Source organism: Oncorhynchus mykiss, chromosome 21 (assembly GCF_013265735.2).
Source record: "Oncorhynchus mykiss isolate Arlee chromosome 21, USDA_OmykA_1.1, whole genome shotgun sequence".
Classification (NCBI taxonomy): Eukaryota; Metazoa; Chordata; class Actinopteri; order Salmoniformes; family Salmonidae; genus Oncorhynchus; species Oncorhynchus mykiss.
This window is the reverse complement of record NC_048585.1, coordinates 58,318,956-58,333,222: the sequence shown is the minus strand read 5'-3', so window position 1 is coordinate 58,333,222 and position 14,267 is coordinate 58,318,956. Positions and strand designations below refer to the sequence as shown.

Genomic DNA, 14,267 nt, shown 5'->3' with positions numbered 1-14,267 from the left:
GAAAGGGTATTAATAGAGAGCTGTGTCGGTTAGCTCTGAGCAGCTATGTTGAGTGACACTCAGCCTCTCTCCGCCTCTGTTGCTGTTCACTGCGTGGCGCAGGCCTCTTCTGTTACACCTGGAGCTGTGAACTAACGGGCTCCGGGTTTTCTATTATGGGCTGTAGTGAGTCATGGATGTCTTTGGAGCGGGCCGAGATGTGCGTGCGTGTGTCTGGCTGATGTCATTTTACACGTTAAGTGCAGAGCTTGCTCTCTTTCTCTCTCACTGTCATAGGTCTCTCTCACTGTCATAGGTCTCTCACTGTCATACATCTCTCACTGTCATACATCTCTCACTGTCATACATCTCTCATTGTCATACATCTCTCGCTGTCATACATCTCTCGCTGCCATACATCTCTCGCTGCCATACATCTCTCACTGTCATACATCTCTCGCTGTCATACATCTCTCATTGTCATACATCTCTCGCTGCCATACATCTCTCGCTGCGATACATCTCTCACTGCCATACATCTCTCACTGCCATACATCTCTCACTGCCATACATCTCTTGCCGTCATACATCTTTCGCCGCCATAGGTCTCTCGCCGCCATAGGTCTCTCGCCGCCATAGGTATCTCGCCGCCATAGGTCTCTCGCCGCCATACATATCTCGCTGCCATAGATCTCTCACTGCCATAGATCTCTCACTGCCATAGATCTCTCACTGCCATACATATCTCGCTGCCATAGATCTCTCACTGCCATAGATCTCTCACTGCCATATATATCTCGCTGCCATACGTCTCTCGCTGTTATACATCTATCATTGTCAAAGAGCTCTCGCTGTCATATTTTTAAAATATGTTTTTTTTATTTCACCTTTATTTAACCAGGTAGGCTAGTTGAGAACAAGTTCTCATTTACATCTACAACTTGGCCAAGATAAAGCAAAGCAGTGCGACACAAACAACACAGAGTACACATGGAATAAACAAAAATACAGTCAATAATACAGTAGAAACAAGTCTATATACGATGTGAGAAAATGAGGTATGAGATAAGAGAGGTTAAGGCAAAAAAAGGCCATGGTGGCAAAGTAAACACAATATAGCAAGTTTTTATTTTATTTATTTTATTTCACCTTTATTTAACCAGGTAGGCTAGTTGAGAACAAGTTCTCATTTACATCTACAACTTGGCCAAGATAAAGCAAAGCAGTGCGACACAAACAACACAGAGTACACATGGAATAAACAAAAATACAGTCAATAATACAATAGAAAAAGTCTATATACAGTGTGTGCAAATGAGGTAGGATAAGGGAGGTAAGGCAGCTGGTGCTTAAAGTTAGTGAGGTAGACATAAGTCTCCAGCTTTAGGGATTTTTGCAGTTCGTTCCAGTCATTGGCAGCAGAGAACTGGAAGGAAAGGCGGCCAAAGGAGGAGTTTGCTTTGGGGATGATCAGTGAAATATACCTGCTGGAGCGCGTGCTACCGGTGGATGCTGCTATGGTGACCACAAAGCTGAGATAAGGGGAGACTTTACCTAGTAGGGTCTTATAGATGACCTGGAGCCAGTGGGTTTGGCGATGAATATGAAGCGAGGGCCAGCCAATGAGAGCATACAGGTCGCAGTGGTGGGTAGTATATGGGGCTTTGGTGACGTAATGGATGGCACTGTGAAAACTGCATCCAATTTGTTGAGTAGAGTGTTGGAGGCTATTTTGTAAATGACATCGCCGAAGTCAAGGATCGGTAGGATAGTCAATTTTACGAGGGTATGTTTGGCAGCATGAGTGAAGGGGGCTTTGTTGCAAAATAGGAAGCCGATTCTAGATTTAATTTTGGATTGGAGATGCTTAATGTGAGTCTGGAAGGAGAGTTTACAGTCTAACCAGACACCTAGGTACAGTATGTACAGTGGGGAGAACAAGTATTTGATACACTGCCGATTTTGCAGGTTTTCCTACTTACAAAGCATGTAGAGGTCTGTAATTTTTTATCATGGGTTCACTTCAACTGTGAGATGGAATCCAAAACAAAAATCCAGAAAATCACATGATTTCTCCCACTGTCATACGTCTCTCACTGTCATACGTCCCTCACTGTCATACATCTCTCACTGTCATACGTCTCTCACTGTCATACGTCTCTCACTTTAATAAATCTCTCACTGTCATACATCTCTCACTCTCATACGTCTCTCACTGTCATACATCTCTCACTGTCATACGTCTCTCACTTTAATAAATCTCTCACTGTCATACGTCTCTCACTGTCATACATCTCTCACTGTCATACGTCTCTCACTTTAATAAATCTCTCACTGTCATACGTCTCACTGTCATACATCTCTCACTGTCATACATCTCTCACTTTAATAAATCTCTCACTGTCATACGTCTCTCACTGTCGTACATCTCTCACTCTTTTTCATCACGTCCTTTCTTGTCCCAGTAATGGGAAAATGGGAATGAGGGAATGGGGCCATTGGGCCGTCTCCTCCTTCATTCCTCATCCTCTCCTCGTCCCTTAGCCAAGACCGGAGGTCTGTTTTGGGGATTAGTCTACTTTAGAGGCTCAGTGCTTGCAGCGATGCAACAAATCGGCTCACAATCTGTTCGAAACACACAAAGGACATGTTTTAATTTGTCAACCACAACAACAGGTCAATGTTGGACTGCATGTGGTGGAAAGCAATAGTGGCATTCCAGAGATGTCCTCCTTTATTTAGGAAATAAGGTAATAAGAGACCATAGTCCATAACAAATCCCTTTAACCTTGACTATAGTCCATGACAAACCCTTTAACTGTGACTATAGTCCATGACAAACCCTTTAACTGTGACTATAGTCCATGACAAACCCTTTAACTGTGACTATAGTCCATGACAAACCCTTTAACTGTGACTATAGTCCATGACAAACCCTTTAACTGTGACTATAGTCCATGACAAACCCTTTAACTGTGACTATAGTCCATGACAAACCCTTTAACTGTGACTATAGTCCATGACAAACCCTTTAACTGTGACTATAGTCCATGACAAACCCTTTAACTGTGACTATAGTCCATGACAAACCCTTTAACTGTGACTATAGTCCATGACAAACCCTTTAACTGTGACTATAGTCCATGACAAACCCTTTAACTGTGACTATAGTCCATGACAAACCCTTTAACTGTGACTATAGTCCATGACAAACCCTTTAACTGTGACTATAGTCCATGACAAACCCTTTAACTGTGACTATAGTCCATAGCAAACCCTTTAACTGTGACTATAGTCCATGACAAACCCTTTAACTGTGACTATAGTCCATGACAAACCCTTTAACTGTGACTATAGTCCATGACAAACCCTTTAACTGTGACTATAGTCCATGACAAACCCTTTAACTGTGACTATAGTCCATGACAAACCCTTTAACTGTGACTATAGTCCATGACAAACCCTTTAACTGTGACTATAGTCCATGACAAACCCTTTAACTGTGACTATAGTCCATGACAAACCCTTTAACTGTGACTATAGTCCATGACAAACCCTTTAACTGTGACTATAGTCCATGACAAACCCTTTAACTGTGACTATAGTCCATGACAAACCCTTTAACTGTGACTATAGTCCATGACAAACCCTTTAACTGTGACTATAGTCCATGACAAACCCTTTAACTGTGACTATAGTCCATGACAAACCCTTTAACTGTGACTATAGTCCATGACAAACCCTTTAACTGTGACTATAGTCCATGACAAACCCTTTAACTGTGACTATAGTCCATGGCAAACCCTTTAACTGTGACTATAGTCCATGACAAACCCTTTAACTGTGACTATAGTCCATGACAAACCCTTTAACTGTGACTATAGTCCATGACAAACCCTTTAACTGTGACTATAGTCCATGACAACCCCTTTAACTGTGACTATAGTCCATGACAAACCCTTTAACTGTGACTATAGTCCATGACAAACCCTTTAACTGTGACTATAGTCCATGACAAACCCTTTAACTGTGACTATAGTCCATGACAAACCCTTTAACTGTGACTATAGTCCATGACAAACCCTTTAACTGTGACTATAGTCCATGACAAACCCTTTAACTGTGACTATAGTCCATGACAAACCCTTTAACTGTGACTATAGTCCATGGCAAACCCTTTAACTGTGACTATAGTCCATGACAAACCCTTTAACTGTGACTATAGTCCATGACAAACCCTTTAACTGTGACTATAGTCCATGACAAACCCTTTAACTGTGACTATAGTCCATGGCAAACCCTTTAACTGTGACTATAGTCCATGACAAACCCTTTAACTGTGACTATAGTCCATGACAAACCCTTTAACTGTGACTATAGTCCATGGCAAACCCTTTAACTGTGACTATAGTCCATGACAAACCCTTTAACTGTGACTATAGTCCATGACAAACCCTTTAACTGTGACTATAGTCCATGACAAACCCTTTAACTGTGACTATAGTCCATGACAAACCCTTTAACTGTGACTATAGTCCATGACAAACCCTTTAACTGTGACTATAGTCCATGACAAACCCTTTAACTGTGACTATAGTCCATGACAAACCCTTTAACTGTGACTATAGTCCATGACAAACCCTTTAACTGTGACTATAGTCCATGACAAACCCTTTAACTGTGACTATAGTCCATGACAAACCCTTTAACTGTGACTATAGTCCATGACAAACCCTTTAACTGTGACTATAGTCCATGACAAACCCTTTAACTGTGACTATAGTCCATGACAAACCCTTTAACTGTGACTATAGTCCATGACAAACCCTTTAACTGTGACTATAGTCCATGACAAACCCTTTAACTGTGACTATAGTCCATGACAAACCCTTTAACTGTGACTATAGTCCATGACAAACCCTTTAACTGTGACTATAGTCCATGACAAACCCTTTAACTGTGACTATAGTCCATGACAAACCCTTTAACTGTGACTATAGTCCATGACAAACCCTTTAACTGTGACTATAGTCCATGACAAACCCTTTAACTGTGACTATAGTCCATGACAAACCCTTTAACTGTGACTATAGTCCATGACAAACCCTTTAACTGTGACTATAGTCCATGACAAACCCTTTAACTGTGACTATAGTCCATGACAAACCCTTTAACTGTGACTATAGTCCATGACAAACCCTTTAACTGTGACTATAGTCCATGACAAACCCTTTAACTGTGACTATAGTCCATGACAAACCCTTTAACTGTGACTATAGTCCATGACAAACCCTTTAACTGTGACTATAGTCCATGACAAACCCTTTAACTGTGACTATAGTCCATGACAAACCCTTTAACTGTGACTATAGTCCATGACAAACCCTTTAACTGTGACTATAGTCCATGGCAAACCCTTTAACTGTGACTATAGTCCATGGCAAACCCTTTAACTGTGACTATAGTCCATAGCAAACCCTTTAACTGTGACTATAGTCCATGACAAACCCTTTAACTGTGACTATAGTCCATGACAAACCCTTTAACTGTGACTATAGTCCATGACAAACCCTTTAACTGTGACTATAGTCCATGACAAACCCTTTAACTGTGACTATAGTCCATGACAAACCCTTTAACTGTGACTATAGTCCATGACAAACCCTTTAACTGTGACTATAGTCCATGACAAACCCTTTAACTGTGACTATAGTCCATGACAAACCCTTTAACTGTGACTATAGTCCATGACAAACCCTTTAACTGTGACTATAGTCCATGACAAACCCTTTAACTGTGACTATAGTCCATGACAAACCCTTTAACTGTGACTATAGTCCATGACAAACCCTTTAACTGTGACTATAGTCCATGGCAAACCCTTTAACTGTGACTATAGTCCATGACAAACCCTTTAACTGTGACTATAGTCCATGACAAACCCTTTAACTGTGACTATAGTCCATGACAAACCCTTTAACTGTGACTATAGTCCATGACAAACCCTTTAACTGTGACTATAGTCCATGACAAACCCTTTAACTGTGACTATAGTCCATGACAAACCCTTTAACTGTGACTATAGTCCATGACAAACCCTTTAACTGTGACTATAGTCCATGACAAACCCTTTAACTGTGACTATAGTCCATGACAAACCCTTTAACTGTGACTATAGTCCATGACAAACCCTTTAACTGTGACTATAGTCCATGACAAACCCTTTAACTGTGACTATAGTCCATGGCAAACCCTTTAACTGTGACTATAGTCCATGACAAACCCTTTAACTGTGACTATAGTCCATGACAAACCCTTTAACTGTGACTATAGTCCATGACAAACCCTTTAACTGTGACTATAGTCCATGGCAAACCCTTTAACTGTGACTATAGTCCATGACAAACCCTTTAACTGTGACTATAGTCCATGACAAACCCTTTAACTGTGACTATAGTCCATGGCAAACCCTTTAACTGTGACTATAGTCCATGACAAACCCTTTAACTGTGACTATAGTCCATGACAAACCCTTTAACTGTGACTATAGTCCATGACAAACCCTTTAACTGTGACTATAGTCCATGACAAACCCTTTAACTGTGACTATAGTCCATGACAAACCCTTTAACTGTGACTATAGTCCATGACAAACCCTTTAACTGTGACTATAGTCCATGACAAACCCTTTAACTGTGACTATAGTCCATGACAAACCCTTTAACTGTGACTATAGTCCATGACAAACCCTTTAACTGTGACTATAGTCCATGACAAACCCTTTAACTGTGACTATAGTCCATGACAAACCCTTTAACTGTGACTATAGTCCATGACAAACCCTTTAACTGTGACTATAGTCCATGACAAACCCTTTAACTGTGACTATAGTCCATGACAAACCCTTTAACTGTGACTATAGTCCATGACAAACCCTTTAACTGTGACTATAGTCCATGACAAACCCTTTAACTGTGACTATAGTCCATGACAAACCCTTTAACTGTGACTATAGTCCATGACAAACCCTTTAACTGTGACTATAGTCCATGACAAACCCTTTAACTGTGACTATAGTCCATGACAAACCCTTTAACTGTGACTATAGTCCATGACAAACCCTTTAACTGTGACTATAGTCCATGACAAACCCTTTAACTGTGACTATAGTCCATGACAAACCCTTTAACTGTGACTATAGTCCATGGCAAACCCTTTAACTGTGACTATAGTCCATGGCAAACCCTTTAACTGTGACTATAGTCCATAGCAAACCCTTTAACTGTGACTATAGTCCATGACAAACCCTTTAACTGTGACTATAGTCCATGACAAACCCTTTAACTGTGACTATAGTCCATGACAAACCCTTTAACTGTGACTATAGTCCATGACAAACCCTTTAACTGTGACTATAGTCCATGACAAACCCTTTAACTGTGACTATAGTCCATGACAAACCCTTTAACTGTGACTATAGTCCATGACAAACCCTTTAACTGTGACTATAGTCCATGACAAACCCTTTAACTGTGACTATAGTCCATGACAAACCCTTTAACTGTGACTATAGTCCATGACAAACCCTTTAACTGTGACTATAGTCCATGACAAACCCTTTAACTGTGACTATAGTCCATGACAAACCCTTTAACTGTGACTATAGTCCATGGCAAACCCTTTAACTGTGACTATAGTCCATGACAAACCCTTTAACTGTGACTATAGTCCATGACAAACCCTTTAACTGTGACTATAGTCCATGACAAACCCTTTAACTGTGACTATAGTCCATGACAAACCCTTTAACTGTGACTATAGTCCATGACAAACCCTTTAACTGTGACTATAGTCCATGACAAACCCTTTAACTGTGACTATAGTCCATGACAAACCCTTTAACTGTGACTATAGTCCATGACAAACCCTTTAACTGTGACTATAGTCCATGACAAACCCTTTAACTGTGACTATAGTCCATGACAAACCCTTTAACTGTGACTATAGTCCATGACAAACCCTTTAACTGTGACTATAGTCCATGGCAAACCCTTTAACTGTGACTATAGTCCATGACAAACCCTTTAACTGTGACTATAGTCCATGACAAACCCTTTAACTGTGACTATAGTCCATGACAAACCCTTTAACTGTGACTATAGTCCATGGCAAACCCTTTAACTGTGACTATAGTCCATGACAAACCCTTTAACTGTGACTATAGTCCATGACAAACCCTTTAACTGTGACTATAGTCCATGGCAAACCCTTTAACTGTGACTATAGTCCATGACAAACCCTTTAACTGTGACTATAGTCCATGACAAACCCTTTAACTGTGACTATAGTCCATGACAAACCCTTTAACTGTGACTATAGTCCATGACAAACCCTTTAACTGTGACTATAGTCCATGACAAACCCTTTAACTGTGACTATAGTCCATGACAAACCCTTTAACTGTGACTATAGTCCATGACAAACCCTTTAACTGTGACTATAGTCCATGACAAACCCTTTAACTGTGACTATAGTCCATGACAAACCCTTTAACTGTGACTATAGTCCATAGCAAACCCTTTAACTGTGACTATAGTCCATGACAAACCCTTTAACTGTGACTATAGTCCATGACAAACCCTTTAACTGTGACTATAGTCCATGACAAACCCTTTAACTGTGACTATAGTCCATGACAAACCCTTTAACTGTGACTATAGTCCATGACAAACCCTTTAACTGTGACTATAGTCCATGGAAAACCCTTTAACTGTGACTATAGTCCATGACAAACCCTTTAACTGTGACTATAGTCCATGACAAACCCTTTAACTGTGACTATAGTCCATGACAAACCCTTTAACTGTGACTATAGTCCATGACAAACCCTTTAACTGTGACTATAGTCCATGACAAACCCTTTAACTGTGACTATAGTCCATGACAAACCCTTTAACTGTGACTATAGTCCATGACAAACCCTTTAACTGTGACTATAGTCCATGACAAACCCTTTAACTGTGACTATAGTCCATGGCAAACCCTTTAACTGTGACTATAGTCCATGACAAACCCTTTAACTGTGACTATAGTCCATGACAAACCCTTTAACTGTGACTATAGTCCATGACAAACCCTTTAACTGTGACTATAGTCCATGACAAACCCTTTAACTGTGACTATAGTCCATAGCAAACCCTTTAACTGTGACTATAGTCCATGACAAACCCTTTAACTGTGACTATAGTCCATGACAAACCCTTTAACTGTGACTATAGTCCATGACAAACCCTTTAACTGTGACTATAGTCCATGACAAACCCTTTAACTGTGACTATAGTCCATGACAAACCCTTTAACTGTGACTATAGTCCATGGAAAACCCTTTAACTGTGACTATAGTCCATGACAAACCCTTTAACTGTGACTATAGTCCATGACAAACCCTTTAACTGTGACTATAGTCCATGACAAACCCTTTAACTGTGACTATAGTCCATGACAAACCCTTTAACTGTGACTATAGTCCATGACAAACCCTTTAACTGTGACTATAGTCCATGACAAACCCTTTAACTGTGACTATAGTCCATGACAAACCCTTTAACTGTGACTATAGTCCATGACAAACCCTTTAACTGTGACTATAGTCCATGGCAAACCCTTTAACTGTGACTATAGTCCATGACAAACCCTTTAACTGTGACTATAGTCCATGACAAACCCTTTAACTGTGACTATAGTCCATGACAAACCCTTTAACTGTGACTATAGTCCATGACAAACCCTTTAACTGTGACTATAGTCCATGGCAAACCCTTTAACTGTGACTATAGTCCATAGCAAACCCTTTAACTGTGACTATAGTCCATGACAAACCCTTTAACTGTGACTATAGTCCATGGCAAACCCTTTAACTGTGACTATAGTCCATGACAAACCCTTTAACTGTGACTATAGTCCATGACAAACCCTTTAACTGTGACTATAGTCCATGACAAACCCTTTAACTGTGACTATAGTCCATGACAAACCCTTTAACTGTGACTATAGTCCATGACAAACCCTTTAACTGTGACTATAGTCCATGACAAACCCTTTAACTGTGACTATAGTCCATGGCTTTAGTCCTGATATGGTTTTCATTCCATCATCCTTATCTTTCTATAGTCCCTTGTAAAAGAGGACTTCAAATGGGTGTAAGGAGTCTAATGGGTCTGATGGGTCTGATAGAACTGATGGGTCTGATGGGTCTGATAGAACTGATGGGTCTGATAGAACTGATGGGTCTGATGGGTCTGATAGAACTGATGGGTCTGATGGGTCTGATGGGTCTGATAGAACTGATGGGTCTGATGGGTCTGATAGAACTGATGGGTCTGATGGGTCTGATAGAACTGATGGGTCTGATGGGTCTGATGGGTCTGCCTGGGTCTGATTTGTCTGATGGGTCTGCCTGGGTCTGATGGGTCTGATGGGTCTAATGGGTCTTATGGGTCTGATGGGTCTGCCTGGGTCTGATGGGTCTGCCTGGGTCTGATGGGTCTGCCTGGGTCTGATGGGTCTGCCTTGGTCTGATGGGTCTGCCTGGGTCTGATGGGTCTGCCTGGGTCTGATGGGTCTAATGGGTCTGCCTGGGTCTGATGGGTCTGCCTGGGTCTGATGGGTCTGATGGGTCTGCCTGGGTCTGATGGGTCTGCCTGGGTCTGATGGGTCTAATGGGTCTGCCTGGGTCTGATGGGTCTGCCTGGGTCTGATGGGTCTGCCTGGGTCTGATAGGTCTGCCTGCGTCTGATGTGTCTGCCTGGGTCTGATGGGTCTGCCTGGGTCTGATGGGTCTAATGGGTCTGCCTGGGTCTGATGGGTCTGCCTGGGTCTGATGGGTCTGATGGGTCTGCCTGGGTCTGATGGGTCTGCCTGGGTCTGATGGGTCTAATGGGTCTGCCTGGGTCTGATGGGTCTGCCTGGGTCTGATGGGTCTGATGGGTCTGATGGGTCTGCCTGGGTCTGATGGGTCTAATGGGTCTGCCTGGATAAATGCTTCTTTATATTTGAAATGACAGACTTAATATGGTATTACATCCTACTGTTAGTTAATACGGTATTACATCCTACTGTTAATACGGTATTACATCCTATTGTTAATACGGTATTACATCCTACTGTTAATACGGTATTACATCCTACTGTTAATACGGTATTACATCCTACTGTTAATACGGTATTACATCCTACTGTTAGTTAATACGGTATTACATCCTACTGTTAATACGGTATTATATCCTACTGTTAATACGGTATTACATCCTACTGTTAATACGGTATTACATCCTACTGTTAATACGGTATTACATCCTACTGTTAATACGGTATTACATCCTACTGTTAGTTAATATGGTATTACATCCTACTGTTAGTTAATATGGTATTACATCCTACTGTTAGTTAATATGGTATTACATCCTACTGTTAATACGGTATTACATCCTACTGTTAGTTAATATGGTATTACATCCTACTGTTAATACGGTATTACATCCTACTGTTAGTTAATACGGTATTACATCCTACTGTTAATACGGTATTACATCCTACTGTTAATACGGTATTACATCCTACTGTTAATACGGTATTACATCCTACTGTTAGTTAATACAGTATTACATCATACTGTTAATACGGTATTATATCCTACTGTTAGCGATTGCACTGTGGCTGACTGAGAATGACACATTTTCACTGAGTGGGCCCAGCTCAAATACCACAACACACATTCACAATCAAGCCAATGACATGTCCAAGGCCTCAGGAACTAAGAGGAGGGGAGGGCTGGCTGGAGTGGAGCTTTCCTCATATACCTGAGGGGAGGTGTGTGTGTGTGTGTGTGTGTGTGTGTGTGTGTGTGTGTGTGTGTGTGTGTGTGTGTGTGTGTGTGTGTGTGTGTGTGTGTGTGTGTGTGTGTGTGTGTGTGTGTGTTTCTGATAATTTTTAATTAGTACACTGCAGCACCTGCTCCCATCATCACACCGCCCATTGTTTTGTGTTTCAGGTGTTTCTTTCTTCTGTCTCTCTCGCTGTATTGCTCTTGATGTATGTGGAAGCAGTCTCTCTCGCTGTATTGCTCTTGATGTATGTGGAGGCAGTCTCTCTCGCTGTATTGCTCTTGATGTATGTGGAGGCAGTCTCTCTCGCTGTATTGCTCTTGATGTATGTGGAGGCAGTCTCTCTCGCTGTATTGCTCTTGATGTATGTGGAGGCAGTCTCTCTCGCTGTATTGCTCTTGATGTATGTGGAGGCAGTCTCTCTCGCTATATTGCTCTTGATGTATGTGGAAGCAGTCTCTCTCGCTGTATTGCTCTTGATGTATGTGGAGGCAGTCTCTCTCGCTGTATTGCTCTTGATGTATGTGGAGGCAGTCTCTCTCGCTGTATTGCTCTTGATGTATGTGGAGGCAGTCTCTCTCGCTGTATTGCTCTTGATGTATGTGGAGGCAGTCTCTCTCGCTGTATTGCTCTTGATGTATGTGGAGGCAGTCTCTCTCGCTGTATTGCTCTTGATGTATGTGGAAGCAGTCTCTCTCACTGTATTGCTCTTGATGTATGTGGAGGCAGTCTCTCTCGCTGTATTGCTCTTGATGTATGTGGAGGCAGTCTCTCTCGCTGTATTGCTCTTGATGTATGTGGAGGCAGTCTCTCTCGCTGTATTGCTCTTGATGTATGTGGAGGCAGTCTCTCTCGCTGTATTGCTCTTGATGTATGTGGAGGCAGTCTCTCTCACTGTGCTGCTCTTGATGTATGTGGAGGCAGTCTCTCTCGCTGTATTGCTCTTGATGTATGTGGAGGCAGTCTCTCTCGCTGTATTGCTCTTGATGTATGTGGAGGCAGTCTCTCTCGCTGTATTGCTCTTGATGTATGTGGAGGCAGTCTCTCTCGCTGTATTGCTCTTGATGTATGTGGAGGCAGTCTCTCTCGCTGTATTGCTCTTGATGTATGTGGAGGCAGTCTCTCTCGCTGTATTGCTCTTGATGTATGTGGAGGCAGTCTCTCTCGCTGTATTGCTCTTGATGTATGTGGAAGCAGTCTCTCTCGCTGTATTGCTCTTGATGTATGTGGAGGCAGTCTCTCTCGCTGTATTGCTCTTGATGTATGTGGAGGCAGTCTCTCTCGCTGTATTGCTCTTGATGTATGTGGAGGCAGTCTCTCTCGCTGTATTGCTCTTGATGTATGTGGAGGCAGTCTCTCTCGCTGTATTGCTCTTGATGTATGTGGAAGCAGTCTCTCTCGCTGTATTGCTCTTGATGTATGTGGAGGCAGTCTCTCTCGCTGTATTGCTCTTGATGTATGTGGAGGCAGTCTCTCTCGCTGTATTGCTCTTGATGTATGTGGAGGCAGTCTCTCTCGCTGTATTGCTCTTGATGTATGTGGAGGCAGTCTCTCTCGCTGTATTGCTCTTGATGTATGTGGAAGCAGTCTCTCTCGCTGTATTGCTCTTGATGTATGTGGAGGCAGTCTCTCTCGCTGTATTGCTCTTGATGTATGTGGAGGCAGTCTCTCTCGCTGTATTGCTCTTGATGTATGTGGAGGCAGTCTCTCTCGCTGTATTGCTCTTGATGTATGTGGAGGCAGTCTCTCTCGCTATATTGCTCTTGATGTATGTGGAGGCAGTCTCTCTCGCTGTATTGCTCTTGATGTATGTGGAGGCAGTCTCTCTCGCTGTATTGCTCTTGATGCATGTGGAAGCAGTCTCTCTCGCTGTATTGCTCTTGATGTATGTGGAAGCAGTCTCTCTCGCTGTATTGCTCTTGATGTATGTGGAAGCAGTCTCTCTCGCTGTATTGCTCTTGATGTATGTGGAGGCAGTCTCTCTCGCTGTATTGCTCTTGATGTATGTGGAGGCAGTCTCTCTCGCTGTATTGCTCTTGATGTATGTGGAGGCAGTCTCTCTCGCTGTATTGCTCTTGATGTATGTGGAGGCAGTCTCTCTCGCTGTATTGCTCTTGATGTATGTGGAAGCAGTCTCTCTCGCTGTATTGCTCTTGATGTATGTGGAGGCAGTCTCTCTTGCTGTATTGCTCTTGATGTATGTGGAGGCAGTCTCTCTCGCTGTATTGCTGTTGATGTATGTGGAGGCAGTCTCTCTCGCTATATTGCTCTTGATGTATGTTGAAGCAGTCTCTCTCGCTGTATTGCTCTTGATGTATGTGGAGGCAGTCTCTCTCGCTATATTGCTCTTGATGTATGTTGAAGCAGTCTCTCTCGCTGTATTGCTCTTGATGTATGTGGAGGCAG

General features: G+C 42.2%; 1 protein-coding gene across 4 annotated transcripts in view; it reads left to right on the top strand.

Annotated features, from left to right (window-relative positions):
- adam19a (ADAM metallopeptidase domain 19a) overlaps nucleotides 1-14,267 on the top strand; it is a 221,835-nt gene that overhangs the window by 57,803 nt on the left and 149,765 nt on the right. The gene's annotated exons all lie outside the window — the stretch shown is intronic.